Source organism: Stenella coeruleoalba (genome assembly GCF_951394435.1).
Source record: "Stenella coeruleoalba genome assembly, chromosome: 13".
Lineage (NCBI taxonomy): Eukaryota > Metazoa > Chordata > Mammalia > Artiodactyla > Delphinidae > Stenella > Stenella coeruleoalba.
The window spans coordinates 36,209,735-36,226,670 of record NC_137159.1 but is presented as its reverse complement, the minus strand read 5'-3'; positions in this window follow the sequence as shown (position 1 = coordinate 36,226,670).

Genomic DNA, 16,936 nt, shown 5'->3' with positions numbered 1-16,936 from the left:
TCCTTTCATTTGTATTAAAAAGCAAATATCCAAAAAGAGGGAGGGAGCCCTGTTGCCTTGAGAGAAACAGCCTTGGCATTTTCCAGCTACATTATTAATGTAGAAATAATGTTCCTATGATGACATATTTTCGAAGAAACACTTTCTTATTTACTGCGTGGTGTAAAATGTTGCTAAATGTGTTCTTACATTATTATGTCACTGCTGAAAGTTATTTGCACTATAATAAAGGAATTTTCTACAAAAGGGTTTCCAGTTTATAAGGTGCTAAATTTGGCACGGGGTGTAATGTACTTAGCATGGACCGTATGGTAGAGCAATCCTCCCTCACTTTCACGCACACACTCCAAGACCACTTGTTTGTGTGTTGCCAACATTAATAAACTGATCAAGGGAAGGAAAGTGTCTGAGGGCCCTCAGAGACCTAATGAGTTCATGTTGTGTGTGCAATGGGTTCTTTTAAAATATAATTTGCATACAGTAAATTCACATTTTTCTTGGTGTGCAGTTTTAGGAGTTTTAACACATGCATAGATTCACGTAACAATCACCTCGATCAGGATGTAGAATCCTTCCATCACCCCCCAAAAATTCCCTTGGGCTACCCCTTTGTAGTTAAACTTGCCCCCCACTCCTAGCACTAATCAGGCAACCACTGACCCATTCCACCTGCCTGTAGTTTTGCCTTTTCCTGAATGTCATTTGAAGAGAATTATACCACATATGATCCTTGGAGATTGGCTTCTTGCGTAATGCATTTGAGATTCACGTTGTGTGTATCAAGTTTTTCCTATTTGTTGCTGAGTAGTATTCCATTGTGTGGATGTACCAGTTTCTTTATTCATTCACCTGTTAGGGATGCAGTCGGTTCTTAATAAATCATTAATATAGTCTTATTAGAACAGTGTATATACAAAAGCAAGATTGCATTTCTCTTGCCTTCTCTTTCCTGTGGTTTGAATGATTAGGAAGGAAACTTGATCCCTTAGCTATTTTGACTACAAATAAAACTGGCTTATAGAATTTTGCCTAGCTTCAGTTATGGGTGATTTAGCGGAGATAATTTACTCAATATGCTGGATTTAGGGTACCTACTTATACCTTAGTTGGTTTTATTAATCCTTTCCTTTATTTTTTTTTCATTTTTATTTTTTAAGGAAGCAAAGCTGTGAGGCCAGTCTTTGTCACAGCTTTTGCAGTGAAGTATAGGCAGGGAAAGTCCTGTCAAAGTGGGGACAATTTGCTTAGACTGTTGGGCAGAGATAGGAGAGCTTCTCCCGCCCCTGTGGGATATAACATTATACCTGTCCTATGACAGCATTTTGAATTAGACAGTCTGGAAGATATGTATAACTGGAGCCTCTGAGTGCCACAAACACTTAGGACCTTCATTCATTCAGCAGGTGTTTATTGAGCTCTGTCAATTGCCATTCTAGGTACTTGGATACATCAGTGAGTAAAACAGACTCTGGTGCTTTTAAACTTTAGTGTGCTTACGAATCACCCAGGAGTAGAAGTCCAATCTCACCCAGGGAAATTATGTTTCAGTAGGTCTGGAGAAGGTCTCAGGAGTTTGTATTTTTAAGAAACACCCTGTATGGTGTTGGTGGTCCCAGATCCCAAATTAAGCAGCTCTGACTTTGGGAATTCCAAAAACATTCACTGAATCAAACTTGAATTGTGCCAGGCTGTGGGATTCTGATCTGTGGATATCTTTCTGTGGGAATTTCATTTCAACACTGGGGCATCCTGCTCTGCCAAAAGACAATCATGCAACTTTCATTATAACTTTACGACTAAGTGTCTTCACCCCTGATGTAACCTCTCCTCACTCCCGCCCCTACCTCAATACAAACACTGTAGTAAAAGGAAGTGCCTTTCAGTCGAGTTTTGTAAAGAATCCTCCTTATTGGGGTTGGTTTAGGACCTCAGTAGAACCCTGACACCTATTGTAAGTAGTGGATTCTCTGAGAAAGATTAAGGTTCGTAAGCATTTCAATTAGTTATTCGTTTGCAGAATCACCACGGTAGTTCCCAAACGTTCTGCAAGGCACATACACAAGGTGGCTTATAACTTGTGAAGAGGGCAGAGGGCAAGTGGTAATGGCCCAAATGAGCTTTTCACAGCATTTCGGAAATGAATTTCAAGTCTTCCTTTCACTAAATGCAGCTGAGTTTGTACAAGGTACTGCATGCCTAACTTGCTTCCTAATCACCATGTTAATTTCACGATGATTTTTTCCTACAAAAGAAAATGTCTCCTGCAAAAGGCAAAGAACTGTCTTGCAAGGCATATATTTCATAATGAATTTAAATGGGTATATACAAGGTGCCGAAGCAATATTCAACCGAGAGAGAGAGAAGGGGAAGAAATAGCTGTTGACAATTTCTCTTGCTTGGATATGCACTTCCATCTCCCGGGGAAAGATGGTGACTAGGTGAGCAAACACAGAAGGTAAGGAGGCATCGTTGTTTGATAGGACAACCCAGACAGTTCTAAATAATGGGCTCCGGGAAGTGGCAAGCCAGCCACAGGCCTTGGGGATGATATGGGGTTTTGGGGACCTTCCAAGCTTTCATGAGTAAGAACAATAATAAACATTTTTCAGTAACTCCAGCACCTCCCTTTTTGTCAGTATTCGGTCATTAATTCTAAAAAGACAGATGCAAACAATCAAAGCTTACCTGAACAGTTGGTTTTGAAAGGGGAAGAAGAGAAGCAGTGAGGCTGTGATAAGGTGAGAAGGAAGAGGCACCTGGGCCTCAGGGATTTGTTGTGTGTGTTCAGGCAGGCACTTTATTTTTTTTTGTTTATAAATTTTACTTATTTATTTTTGGCTGTGTCGGGTCGTCGTTGCTGCGCACGGGCTCTCTCTAGTTGTGGTGAGCAGAGGCTACTCTTGGTTTCGGTGCGTAGGCTTCTCACTGCGGTGGCTTCTCTTGTTGCAGAGCACGGGCTCTAGGCGTGCGGGCTCAATAGTTGTGGCGTGCGGGCTCAATAGTTGTGGCGTGCAGACTCAGGAGTTGTGGCACACGGGCTTAGTTGCTCCGCGGCACGTGAGACCTTCCGGACCAGTGCTCAAACCCGTGTCCCCTGCATTGGCAGGCGGATTCTTAACCACTGCGCCACCAGGGAAGTCCCAGGTGGGCACTTTAAATCTCCAGTCTTAATTTGCCTCCTGTGGGAAATGGAAATAATGAAACTTGTGACGCTGTGTTTGGAGAGCCATAGGTGACAACGGAGTAAAACATTTCTTACAGCTGATAAGGCCAAAGTTAAAATAATCATGATACCAATTTCTACAATACTCTTCCATGATTTTGTAATGAAACAGCATTAAAAGAGTTAATCCTTGAGACTGTGTCTAATCCATTGGAACATGCTTTTCATATCATTTCACTGAAGCCTATTTTATTTAAAATCTAGCCAAAATTAGCAGTGTATTAGGCAATATTTAGAATGATGTTTGTAAAATGTACTCAGAGATTTTTTACTCTGAATTATTACAGCTGTTCCAACATTAGAAAGCATGGGTTTCCCCTAATGCAATAAAAACTATATTTAGTTCAGCATAAAATGATTTTTAATGTTGTTAAAAGGTGAACAAGGAAGATATGCACAACATGATGAGAAATTACTGAAAAGAAATAATTTTTTTAAATGAGAATCTTCCTGGAGTTGTGTGGTCTGTTACTCTAAGATTCTAATTAACCATTCATTTATCCCGCTTTTTTTAAATCCTCAAATGAAAAAAACAAAACAAAACAAAAAACCACATACAAGACCACAGTCTCTTTCTTTGAGAAGGTTAGAAACAGATCTGCTTTTTTGGTAAGGCTTTGATTAATGTCAAATATTGAGGTTACCTCACCGTTTGGGGTTTTTTAAGGCAACTAACATTCTCTTTGCTTTTGCAAATGGTGTAAATTCCTGACTTGGGAACTCCCTTGCAATCCTCAACTTCAAAATTAAGTAAATGATTTTAAAAATTCAGCTTCCTAAGTTGAAAGGGCAAATACTGGCCTTTTCATGTACTTGGTACTCTTAAAGCATGTCTATAGAGTTAGTTCATATCCTGAGGGAATCACTCATAACTGTTGCTAATGAAGCTACATAGGAATGGAGCACTTTTATATGAAGGCACCGTGTTAGACACTGTGGGTTATAAAAAGAGATAAAAGACCTATGCCATCTGCCCTTGAAGAATTTATGATCAAACTGGAAAGACAGTTGTATGTATAAAATATACATAAAGATGACTGTCAATATATAGGACCAGACCAAGCAGGCAGAACATTGCACCTTACAGGAGTTCCCAGGGACAGAGATTGCCGCTCGCTGAGGTGACCCAGGAGGGCATCTGGGTCTAAAGGATTTTAGCTGGGCTTCCAAGGGCCTGAATGCCCCTTGCCCTCTGTGCTGCCCCCAAACACCCCAGTATATAGAACAACTTCAGGTTTGATCTGAGGGCCAGTGTTGTGTTTTCCAAAGCTCAGTGATGTAGTTGAAATTCTGGCCTCCCAAAGAAAGAGTTCAAGGAGAAACCTGGTGTTCTTTAATTACAAAACACATGGGTCTCTGGTGGAGGGGAGTCCCTTCCTTTAACCAAGCCCCCAGCAAAGAACGGACGGCCTCATGGAATGTGTGTGGGGAAATCGTATTGTAAATACGTTTAATGTACTCAACTTCACCTCTACACATTTGGCACCAAAGCATAAAACAAAAAACACCATATATATATATATAAAAATATATTTTATATATATTTATATTAATAATATATTAATTATATATATATATATAGAGAGAGAGAGAGAGAGAGAGAGAGAGAGGACCCTTAAATGCTGTGGGCAATTCCACCTGTCATCCCATGGAAGTAGCAGAGAGCCTGAGAATGCAGATGTGATTCAGATGTGCCTTCAGGTGCTTCTGGGTCTCTCACAGCTGAAGGCTAGCTCCCTGCGGTGTCACACCCGTGTTCACAGATACCATTGATCTTTCTTGTGCATTGCTCCTAACTACAAATCAGATCCTTCTTCTTCTGCTCCAACGCTGGATGACGTACTGCAGTCTTGAATTTACTGAGAGCTTGTCTCCAAAGTGACATTTTCCTAAGGGATTTTTCAAGGGAAAATTTGACATGAAGCCATTTTTGCCTTATATGCTGACTTTTGTGCCTAACCCATGAGTGAGACAGACTTCTGTTTATCCCTAGTGAATAGTTTTCTTGTTTATACATAATGGTCAGTTCTTTGATAGCAGAATCCATTTTATGAGCTCTGGCTCTAGACACAGGTCTGTTGAATAAAACTGTGGTGTCGGAGAGGTTCTATCTATAATCTGTACTGTCCAATATGGGCTATGAAGCACTTCACATGTGGCTAGTGCCACTGAGGAACTGAATTTTAAATTTTATTTAATTTTCATTAACAACTTTAAAGAGCCACATGTAGCTCATGGCTACCATATTGGACAGTTCAGGTCTAGAACATCAGGCCCTGTTGGGCTTATGTTTGGTCTAGAGCTTCAGGGAATATTGTAGGTAGCAGAAGTTCCTGTTTGAACCTAAGCCATGTTCACCCTCAAATTCAGGAAAGTCTAGGCACCTCCTCAAGGCTAGTAGAGTAGTGGAGGCCTATTCATAGAAGAGACCAAGGTGCCCTTGGGAAAGAACTCACCCCAGGGGAAAAAAATGTCCACAAGGTGGTTTGTTTCAAGAAGACAAGCAAGCTTTAGAAGAAAGTGGCAGCTCTCTGGTCATTTCTGTGTTGTCACTGACATTGTCCCAGGCCCAGCTCAATGGAGGCATTCCTGAATCTCAGAGCAAGGGGCTAAAATACACACCCTGCACCCCGTGAACCCCACTCCCTGGAGCATTGAAGGACAAGGCAGCGGCAGCGCAGGCGGCATTCAGTCACCCATTCAGCCAACATTTCCTGAGCTTCTCCTAAGTGCCAGGCATGGTGCCAGATGCCAGCAGCGTTGACAGCTGCTGCAGCACCTGCCTGGGCCTCAGCCTTCAGCAACCTCTGTACAGTTGTCAGCAGTGACACTGATGCCACTGACGAACGTCAGGGGCACAGCTGTCCATTTCGGAACTGCAGTGATGATCAGAAGCATTTTTTCTTTTTATGATTAACACCACTGTGTTTATGTGTTTGTTTAACCTGTAAGTGGCTGGTCTCCTGTGAACAGCCTTGGGTTCACCTGAAGTCAGTCTTGAAGGAAGGCATATTCTCCTTTGTCTTATCTTCAAAAAGCCAACCTACTCCAGAAAGCATCAGAAAGCAAGAGATTTTACTGGGAGGAAGAGCATTTTACCGCACATTACTTGAGAAACAAAGGAATAAAAATCCCTGTTAGATATTTTTTCTCCCCAAATTCTTCTTTAGCTTGTAGCCTTCTCCAACCCTCTCCTTGGCTGCTTCTTAAATCTCCCTAATTCCCTTCCTATGCAGAGCTATTTGACCTGTACCAGCTCTCCCACGGGGATTTTTAAAGCATTCATCCAGCAAAGGTCATTTCCTCCACAGGGGAGACTCTGCCCCTAAGAGAAATAAGAATTCTCTATCATTTCAATTTCTAGCTTCTTTAACACCCTGTGTCATTTTCCAGAAGAACTCAAGGCAGCCAAAAAGTGAGGACATCAAGACGGGTGGGAAGGAAAATGCCAGAACCTTCTGGCTCTTTCTATCTTCAAGACTCAGGTTTAATGTTTCCTCTGCAACTTCCCCAACAACTTAATTTTAAAGAAGATGCCTCCTGGCTCTCAATGTTCTTTTACCTGTTTGTCTCCTTGCTTAATGTTCATCTCTCCTGCCAAATGATCATTTCCGTCAGGGCAGGTACCATACTGATCGTGTTCACTACTGCATCCCAAGCACGTAGGTTGGGGCTTGTCACAATAAATAATGAATGGATGTCTGTCAGATGAATGAATAGTAGACAGATGCAGTATTCGTTATCTACTGCTGGGCAACAAATTATCGCAAAATTTATAGGCTTAAAACAACAATGAACAATGATTATCTCATACAGTTTCTGCTGGTCAGGAATCTAGGAGCAGCTTTACTGGGTGTTTCTAACTCAGGGTCTCTCACGATGTGACAGTTAAACTACCTGCCAGCGCTGCAGTCATCTGAAGGCTTGGTTGGGGCTCCATAGTGAGTGCCTTCTTTGTATCTGGAAACATTTTTGAGGGGAATCAATTTCTCTTTACTCAGAGGTACTGTGCAAAGGAAAAGAGCATTAGGACAGACAGAAGGGCCTTACCAGCTCTAAGATCCCACCACTTACCAGCTCTATGATCTCTTTGTATAAGTTTTGACAAGTCTGACCCTCATTTTTCTCTTCTGTAACATGGGGTTGCACAAATCTTCTTTGCAAGACACTCGTAAGGATTAAGCAAAAGAAGGTTCATAAGGCAGAGTGCCCGGTGTGTAATAAGAGCTCCATAAATGGTTGCTGTTAGAACTACATCAGAGTGACGTCTCCTCACCTGATGTTTTATACTCTGGACCTCAGCTTAGCAGTTCTGAGGCTACCTGAATAGTGGAGCTGGCAAGGTTCTCTTGTTGCCGATGAGAAAAACAAGTCCAGAGCACTCAGGGGGCTTGTCCACGGTGTGGCTTTGCTCTTCACTGCTTGCTGGGATCCTGAGCAGGGCTCTCCCAGGACACTGGGCAGGAATCAGTTCAGGAAGGGAGGGTCACCAGCAGCTACTGCTAGAGGCAAAACAACCACTTAGGCCTGAATGAGCTTGCTCGGCTGTGATTCTGGGGAATCCTGAGAGCCTTACTAATCATCCCGTCTTGTTACTGCTGTTGTTTGGGTTTTCTAGGTTTTGTTTTGTTTTTTGTTTGTTATGGTGTTTTGTGGGGAGGGAGGTTCTTCATTTACATTTTTTATGGTTTTCCTCACTGGGCAGGCTCCTGCTTTGATTATTCAACCAGGCTGTCACATCCTACTTTCTGGGTAGACGTTCAGCCATTTGCAAATGTGAGACTATGAGACGGTTTGCATTCGCCGGGGTTCAGACTGCCTTCCATTCACCTGAATGGCTTCCATCTTTAACCCAAAGAGCACACACTTCTATTTTGAAGCCATTCTAGAACCTATGACAAACCACCCAGGGCTCTAGAGGAGAAAGGGGCCAGATTTTCTCTTTCCCAGAAAAAGTAACTCCCTGGTTAAGCAAGGAACAAAACACTGGACACTTTTTAGGTCAGAAGGGTAGGATGGAGTGCTCTGAACAGGCTTTTATGAACAACTCTGTATATGAGACACCACCATGAAAGTTAAAGAGCAAGTTGATCTGTGTTCACACTGCAATAGGATCAAGGTCCAGCCCACTCCACCCATGGCCTAAAAGAGGGAAAACTTCTACTTATGCATGAAGTTGTACAAGTGGGGTGTCTATACCAGGAGAGCACCACTGAGACTAGCAAGTTCTGGGCGGCTGCTTGTTTGCAATGAGTGGTGGACACCACAAAGTCAGGCTCCACACCATCACTCACCCACCTGATGCAGGGTGTGCTGTTCCCACCAGGAGAGTCACTCTGGAGACGTGGCCCTCCCTCTAGAAAGCACTTGGGAAGAATTCAAAGAAAATGTCTGGAAGGACAGCATATTCGCCCTGCAGGACTGGGACTTGGAAGGATGGTTCTGAGGCGAGAGAGGGAACCGACAGCAGACATAGATCATTCTTAAGGTGATCCGATATTGCCATTTTAGAAAACTAAGGCCCAGGGAGATGAAGTCAACTGCTTAAAATCACAGTTTGCCATAATCCTGCTTCCTAGGCCAGGACTCTGCAGGAGAAAAACCAGGAGCAGGAGAAGGCAGCATGAGAAGTAGAGGTGAGATGGGAGTTTCCGAGGCTGCTGGAGAGGCACTGAAAGGCAGGAAGCTGGGCACTCCAGATACTTCACGTGTTTTCCAGGGATTATCCCAGTTTAGGGAGGATAATGAAGGCAACCTTCCAAGAAATTGTATTTTGCTTCAAGCATAAGGAAAAAAGATGCAGAAATAGAGAAGGGCCTATTCAATTTAGTTAGATGCCCAAAAGGGGCATCTCAGAGAAGGGCTGAGATGAAGTACTGTACTTTGGGCATCTCAGAGAAGGGCTGAGATGAAGTACTGTCTGGTGACCTTGGGAGGCTGTATGCAAATACAGTAGTCTGATGGAAGAATTGCAGGCAGTTCAGATCCATAGAGCTGTTTCCAGCAGAAAGTATGTTTTAAGTGAATAGAGATAAATTGATCATCTGTGGTATCTAAGAATGACATGGTTATCCAAAGACAGGTGCCAAAGGCCAACTTTGCGAGGCATGCCCACCACCCACACTCCCAACAGCCGTTGGCTTGCAGGGATGACTCACCCATGGGTCCTGAGATTCTCCACCTTGCAGAGGACTGCTCATCCCTATGAAATGGGGAAGGGCAAGAGTCCCTAAGGGCCCCCATATTAGGTCAGCAAATGGGAATATGGACCATGAGAGGAATGGAGTGGGGACAATAAGGAGGATGAGGATGCTGGACCCCAAGTTCCCCTAAATGTATTGGGATCGCACTCATACGCTGAAGCAGGTACCTGAACCGTCCATGTGGAGGAGGGACAGTGCGTGTATTTGGCTCCCTGGCGGGCAGGAAGCTGAACTGAGGCTGAACTGCAGAGTCAAGCCTGCGGCATCTGTGACCATCACGAAGGCTGAGGAGAACAGAGAGAGGGCACTGAGTTCTGCAGTGCCACATACCTGCTATTGGGGCATGCATGGTTCTGCGAGGTAGACTCTTGTCCTCACAGCCAGACCCTCCAGTTTCTGGCCTCCTCTTCACTACCACACGCCCAAGAGGATGAGCGTCCTCCTTCCAATAACAGACCAGTAATTTAATGTGGGAGTTGTGGGTAGTAGTAGACACCAAGGCCAAGCGGAACCTGGCTTGGCTCTGCTGCTAGGGAACTTTCTCTCCATCGCAGCCCACCCACTCCCCCGGCCCTCTTCACTTTAGACCGTGTGCTACAGCCATAAACAGCCCTTGAGTTTTAGTGACTGAAAACACAAAGGTTTACATCATGCTCATCACTACATGTCTCTCTCAGGTCGGTGGAGAGTGTTGGGCTCTGCATCATCTTCATTCAAAGATCCGGGCTGATGGAGCCTCCGTTGTTTAGAAAGTCACCAGTCACCCTGGCAGTAAGCACTCAATAAATGGACCTAGCGTTCTCATTCTGGAGTTGGTTCTGTTGAAGATGGTGTAATCAGGGATAGAGAGGATGAGCATATTCAGCACAGGGCAGTGGGAAAGCCAAACAAAGGTTCAGGAGACTGATTCCCCCTTTTGAAACTGCCAGTTTCTAGCTGTGTGACCTAGGACACCTCATACATGTTATGAACTGTTTCTGTGGCCTTGATTTTGGTCACTGTGATGATTAAATTATCCTCAGTGTGAGTGTGCATTAAGATGTAGGCTTTGACCATAAAAAGAAACGAAATTGAGTTATTTGTAGTGAGGTGGGTGGACCTAGAGACTGTCATACAGAGTGAAGTAAGTCAGAAAGAGAAAAACAAATACCGTATGCTAACACATATATATATATATGGAATCTAAAAAAAAAAAAAAAGGTTCTGAAGAACCTAGGGGCAGGACAGGAATAAAGACGCAGACAGAGAGAATGGACTTGAGGACACAGGGCGGGGGAAGGATAAGCTGGGACGAAGTGAGAGAGTGGCATGGACTTATATATACTACCAAACGTAAAACAGATAGCTAGTGGGAAGCAGACACATAGCACAGGGAGATCAGCTTGGTGCTTTGTGTCCACCTAGAGGGGTGGGATAGGGAGGGTGGGAGGGAGACACAAGAGGGAGGAGATATGGGGATATATGTTTATGTATAGCTGATTCATTTTGTTATAAAGCAGAAACTAACACACCATTATAAAGCAATTATACTCCAATAAAGATGTTAAAAAATTATTTTTAAAGATGTAGGCTTTGTCATCAGGCGTAACACATTCTGGCTCTCAGTTCATTGGTGATTCTCAGGTCATTGGTGATGAGCCTCGTCATCTAGGGCTTTGGCCCAAGCAGGACTCAGGCTCACCTCCATTCCCAGGTGGGAAGGAGCCAGGTGGCAGCCTTGTGTGGTCCTCGGACTCACGCTACACTCACTTGATCAACGAGAAATACCTGTAGCCATAGTATCCTGTGGCCTCTGGTCTCAAAAGGGTTCAATTTCTGCTGAAAACACTGTAAAAAGAAATCTCTCTGCTTGTCAAACAACACTTTGTAAGCTTCAGAGAGTGTGGACACTGAGACTTCCTTTCTTCTGTTCCTTTTCTGAAATGCAAAGGGCAGCTGATGGGCCAAGAGGCTGTTCCAGATTAAAGCCCTCCTGACAAGCTTCCCACGGACTTGCCAGCACACAGCCTCCTGAAGCACCAAGATGCCCGGGCCAGTCTTTCCAGTCAGGAGTCTCACCTGGACAGGAAGAACAGACAGGCTTCCTAAAAGCATTTGATAAAGCAGAAGAGAACACTTCTTAAAAATCAGACCTTTAAAAAGAGACACTCTCAAACAGCGCTAGGAGAAGCGTGCATTGGAGAGCCTGGTTGGCAAGACATTTGGCAAAAAGTATCAAAAGCATCAAAAGTGCATCTGCCATTTGAGCTGGGAATTCCACTTCCAGGAACTTACCCCAAGGAAACAGTCTAAGATATGCCTAAAGACTGAGGTGCCAGGGAATACGTTACAGCCTGTTTAGAATAGGGAAAAAGCTGGAAACAACTTAAAGGAGAGCAGCTTCAATAAATAAGTGTGATCATAAGATGAATCTTACCTAGGCTGCCACTACAAGTGATGCCCCAAAATATTGTAAAATGAAAGAAAGGAGAAAAGAAAGGTGGGGGGAGAGGGAGAGGAAGGAAGGAAACAAACAAAATAGTATGTACCATAAAATCTTATTTTTGTAAAAATGTATGAAGGACACATTTCAAGAGGTAGTTGTGGGATTATGTGTAAATTTTATTGTCTTCCTTTTACTGCTCAGTACGTTCTAATTTTTCTTTTCTTTCTTTTTTTAAATTAATTTTTCTTCAGGAAACATAAATACATTCAATCTTTCAACAAATATGTATTGAGTAACTACTAGGTATCAAGGCCTGTGCTAGGTTGGTACTGAGAGATAAGATTCCTGTCCACCAGAACTTTTGGTTTATTAATACTTGTACAATTTTTTTAAATTTTTAATTGTATTATTTAGTACTATAGTACAAATAGTACTAACCATACTACTTAGGTAATTTTCAGTCTAGAGTCCAGAAGGTGAGTTATACCAGAGGCTCTCCAAACGTTTTAGTCTACAAAGCACCTTGCAGTGCTGAAACCCGTGGCCCTCCTGCCTCTTTCTCCCACACCCTATTCCTGCTTGTCATGACAAACCAAGCAAAAGCTTTGGCAGGGCAGTAGGGAAAGCAAGACCTGCTTTTGGAGAAGGCTATACTTTTGTTAAATATCAAAAGGCATTACTAATTTGTGTGGAAAGCAGGATACCTGTGGTGAGAGATGGAACAATGGGATGAAGAGAAAGGGTGGCTGTGGTACCAGCCCTGCTGAGGCGTCTGGGTGGCTTTCAGAAAGTCATTAACGTCTCTGTGCCACACTTCCCTTGTGGGAACGTCTGCCCTGCCTGTATGTCTAATCGTATGAAAAGAGGAAAACATATCTGCCCTGTCTACCTGCATGGGGAGTTGCCCCAGGATGGGCCATGTTTATATCCCGTGGCCACAGCTGGTTGGACTGGGAGTGGACACCACCCTCACCCAGGCACAATCAGACTTCCTCTCCTGGGATTTTAGAATAAGCACCAGGAGGTTCAGGCTCAGTCTGGGTTGATTTTTTTTTTTTTAACTTTACTCTTTTTATTAATACATCCCAACCTTTTTATTTTATTTTTTTACTAGAGTATAATTGCTTTACAATGTTGTGTTAGTTTCTGCTGTATAACAAAGTGAATCAGCTGTATGTATACATATGTCCCCATATCCCCTCCCTCTTGGGCCTCCCTCCCACCCTCCCTATCCCACCCCTCTAGGTGGTCACAAAGCACTGAGCTTATCTCCCTGTGCTATGCTGCTGCTTCCCACTAGCTATCTATTTTACATTTGGTAGTGTATGTATGTCAATGTTACTCTCTCACTTCGTCCCAGCTTCCCTTCCCCACCCCCACCATGTCCTCAAGTCCATTCTCTACGTTTGCATCTTTATTCCTGTCCTGCCACTAGGTTCATCAGAACTTTTTTTTTTTTTTAGATTCCATATATATGTGTTAGCATACGGTATTTGTTTTCCTCTTTCTGACTTACTTCACTCTGTATGACAGTCTCGAGGTCCACCCACCTCACTACAAATAACTCAATTTCGTTTCTTTTTATGGCTGAGTAATATTCCATTGTATATATGTGCCACATCTTTATCCATTCATCTGTCAATGTAAGGCCAGACACTATAAAACTCTTAGAGGAAAACATAGGCAGAACACTCTATGACATAAATCACAGCAAGATCCTTTTTGACCCACCTCCTAGAGTAATGCAAATAAAAACAAAAATAAACAAATGGGACCTAATGAAATTTAAAAGCTTTTGCACCGCAGAGGAAACCATAAGCAAGATGAAAAGACAACCCTCAGAATGGGAGAAAATATTTGCAAATGAATCAACTGACAAAGGATTAATTTCCAAAATATACAAGCAACTCATGCAGCTCAATATCAAAAAAAAAACCAACCCAATCCAAAAATGGGCAGAAGATCTAAATAGACATTTCTCCAAAGATATACAGACTGACAACAAACACATGAAAGGATGCTCAACATCACTAATCATTAGGAAATGCAAATTAAAACTACAGTGAGGTATCAGCTCACACTGGTCAGAATGGCCATCATCAAAAAATCTACAAACAGTAAATGCTGGAGAGGGTGTGGAGAAAAGGGAACCCTCTTGCACTGTTGGTGGGAATGTAAATTGATACAGCTACTATGGAGAACAGTATGGTGGTTCCTTAAAGAACTAAAAATAGGACTACCATATGACCCAGCAATCCCACCCCTGGGCATATACCCTGAGAAAACCATAATTCAAAAAGAGTCATGTACCACAATGTTCATGGCAGCTCTATTTACAATAGCTAGGACATGGAAGCAACCTAAATGTCCATCGACAGATGAATGGGTTGATTTTTTGAAAGGAAGAAATGAAAAACCTTAGTTTCTGGGCTTGGCCAGAAAGGAAGCTGGCCAGAGAAGAAGCTGGGCTACAGAAGAACAGAGCAGCTTGCCGGGAGAGGCAGAGCTGAGAGACAATCCTGACGGATTTCCAGTTCCTGAACCCTGGCCTGGCCTGGCCTGAGGCTGAGCTTTATGCCTATCTTCAAGTCTAAGGAAATGCTTTTATCTTTTTACCATAAATTCCCCAATTTTACTCATGCTAGCTTAAATGGTCTCGGCTTCTCATAACTGAAGAGCTCTAATGAATACCCTTGCTCACAAAGCTTCTATGAAAATCAGATAGATTCATTTTACACAAAACATTTGAAAACTCCTTCTAAAAGACTCCTGAATTTGCAGTTAGGGCAGGATCTCAGGTTCTGACTGTTTTTTTTTTTAATCCCCAAATTCAAAAAATTCTGCTGATTTCAATCCCACCCTCACCACAGGTTCAAAAGTGCATGTTGTATTCAATGTCTGGGTTTTCAGAGGGGAGTTGCTGTACCACAAAGTAACATGATCCTTGGATTCTGTATTACAGTCGATAACCCTGGCTGCTCTATCAACAGGCCCCCAATTCTCAGTGATTTGCAAAATAAAAATTTAATGCCCACTTCCTGTCAAAGTTCAAGGGTGTTGGCAAGGAAGCTGTGCTCCACCCTGTTATCTGGGAACCTAGGTTTCTTCTACCAAGTGCTCTTGCCACTTGGCATATCTTACTTCCAGAGTCTCAGAGTTCTCCACCGGATCCTCTGTACCCAGCCAGCAGATAAGGGAAGAGCAAGTGAGAACACGGAGATCTCCTGGGATGTTGTTAAGAATCCAGGCCTGAAAATGGCAGACTTTATTTCCGTTCATATGCCACTAGCATTCAGAACTCAGTCACGTAGCCCCACCTAACTATGAGAGAGGCTGGGAAAATATAGGCCACCTACATGTCCATAAGGAAAAGGAAATGCTAGTGAACATAGCAGTCCCTGACTCCATTGTTCAGCCCTTCTTCCCCAACTCCTGTTTGGAGTTGTCTCTGGCCTGCTGCCATGGAACCAATAATCCAGAGACTGGCAAACGGCCTGTGGGTTAAATCCAACCCATGCCTGTTTTTGTAAATAAAGTTTTATTGGAACACAGCCACGCCCATATTGTCTTTGGCGGCGTTCCTGTGATAATGGCAGCGTTGAACAATTTTGACGGAGCCCACAGTAACCCACAATGCCTGAACCATTTACTATCCAGACCTTTACAGAAAAATTTGGCAATTCCTGCAAAAATACATCAGCTTTCCAAATTCCAAAAGTGTGTTGATCTCTCTGAACTGTGACTTTTCTTCTGTTTCTTTCCCCTTGCGGTGCAGCATGCTGCGCTGGGCAAACCAGTGGATGAGACCACCTCTGGAGAAGGGTTCCGATGTGCTGCAGAAGAACTTGGATGCTCGCTTATTCCTCGGGTCATTGGGGCATTTTGGTCATTTTCGTAACATTGCTGAAGTTTTCCATGTTTTTAGGTTTAAGGAAACTTTCTGAATTTAATTCTTTTCACTTATTCAACTTCCAAATGAAGTTCCCGTATCACTTGGAAGTTTTATATGTTTTCAAAAATGGAAGAGAAAGCAGACAATGTGACTGTGGTCAACTAAATGACAAAAAAAAAAAAAAAAAGAAAAGGTATAGGAAGAGCAAAAATTGGAAAGAGAGCTGAGAAATGTTATGACAAGTCTCACAAACTGCAACCCCAAATCTACCCCTGTAAAATCATCTTATTGTTGCTACTGAAAAAAAGACTAACTGCAAATATGATTTATTGCATAAGTTGTGCTATCTTTGTAAATTCAAAGATTATACGTCACTTAGGTCATTTTTAACTAACAATAGCTATTGTTGCTTCATTTTCCTTTATTATATATAACGTTATTAAACTTTGCTCTATGATCAAGGCCTCTTGGATCCTTTATTTAATAAAGATTTTGAAACTTCAAAAGAGCCTGCCTCGGGCTTCCCTGGTGGCGCAGTGGTTGGGAGTCCGCCTGCCGATGCGGGGGACGCGGGTTCGTGCCCGGTCTGGGAGGGTCTCACATGCGGCGGGGCGGCTGGGCCCGTGAGCCATGGCCGCTGAGCCTGCGCGTCCGGAGCCTGTGCTCCGGGGCGGGGGAGGCCACGGCAGTGAGAGGCCCGCATACCAAAAAAAAAAAAAAAAAAGAGCCTGCCTCCCCTCTCTGATGGCCTCTTCTTCCCTGGAGTTTCTGTGATTCACTGCAGCACCATCCAACTCCCGGCTGCTCTGCCGAGCCCTTTTGCGGTGTTTCTAAGGACATAGGTTTGGTTTCTAAAACACCAACACCTCCCCGCCTCTCCCAGTGCTCAGCAAAAGTTTCCACCTTCTGGTTTGGGGCTTTGGCCAGAGCCCACGCCCTGTTTGCAGATGCGCAGGAAGGGAGCCCAGGCCCTCTGGTGGAGGCGCTGTCTTCTCAGCCCATTGGTGTGGCTGGTGGGACGTGATGTGGATGCTGCCCCCCGAAAGTCACCAGGAGACTCTGGAGTTGGGGCTGGAAGATTTGCAGACTCTTCTCTGGGCTCCACCTGAAAGAGAAGTTCTAGGCTATGAAGCTTGTGACGACTTCTTGTTTCCTGCTTTGTGAGTCTTTTTCACTAATCCCCCTTTTTCATA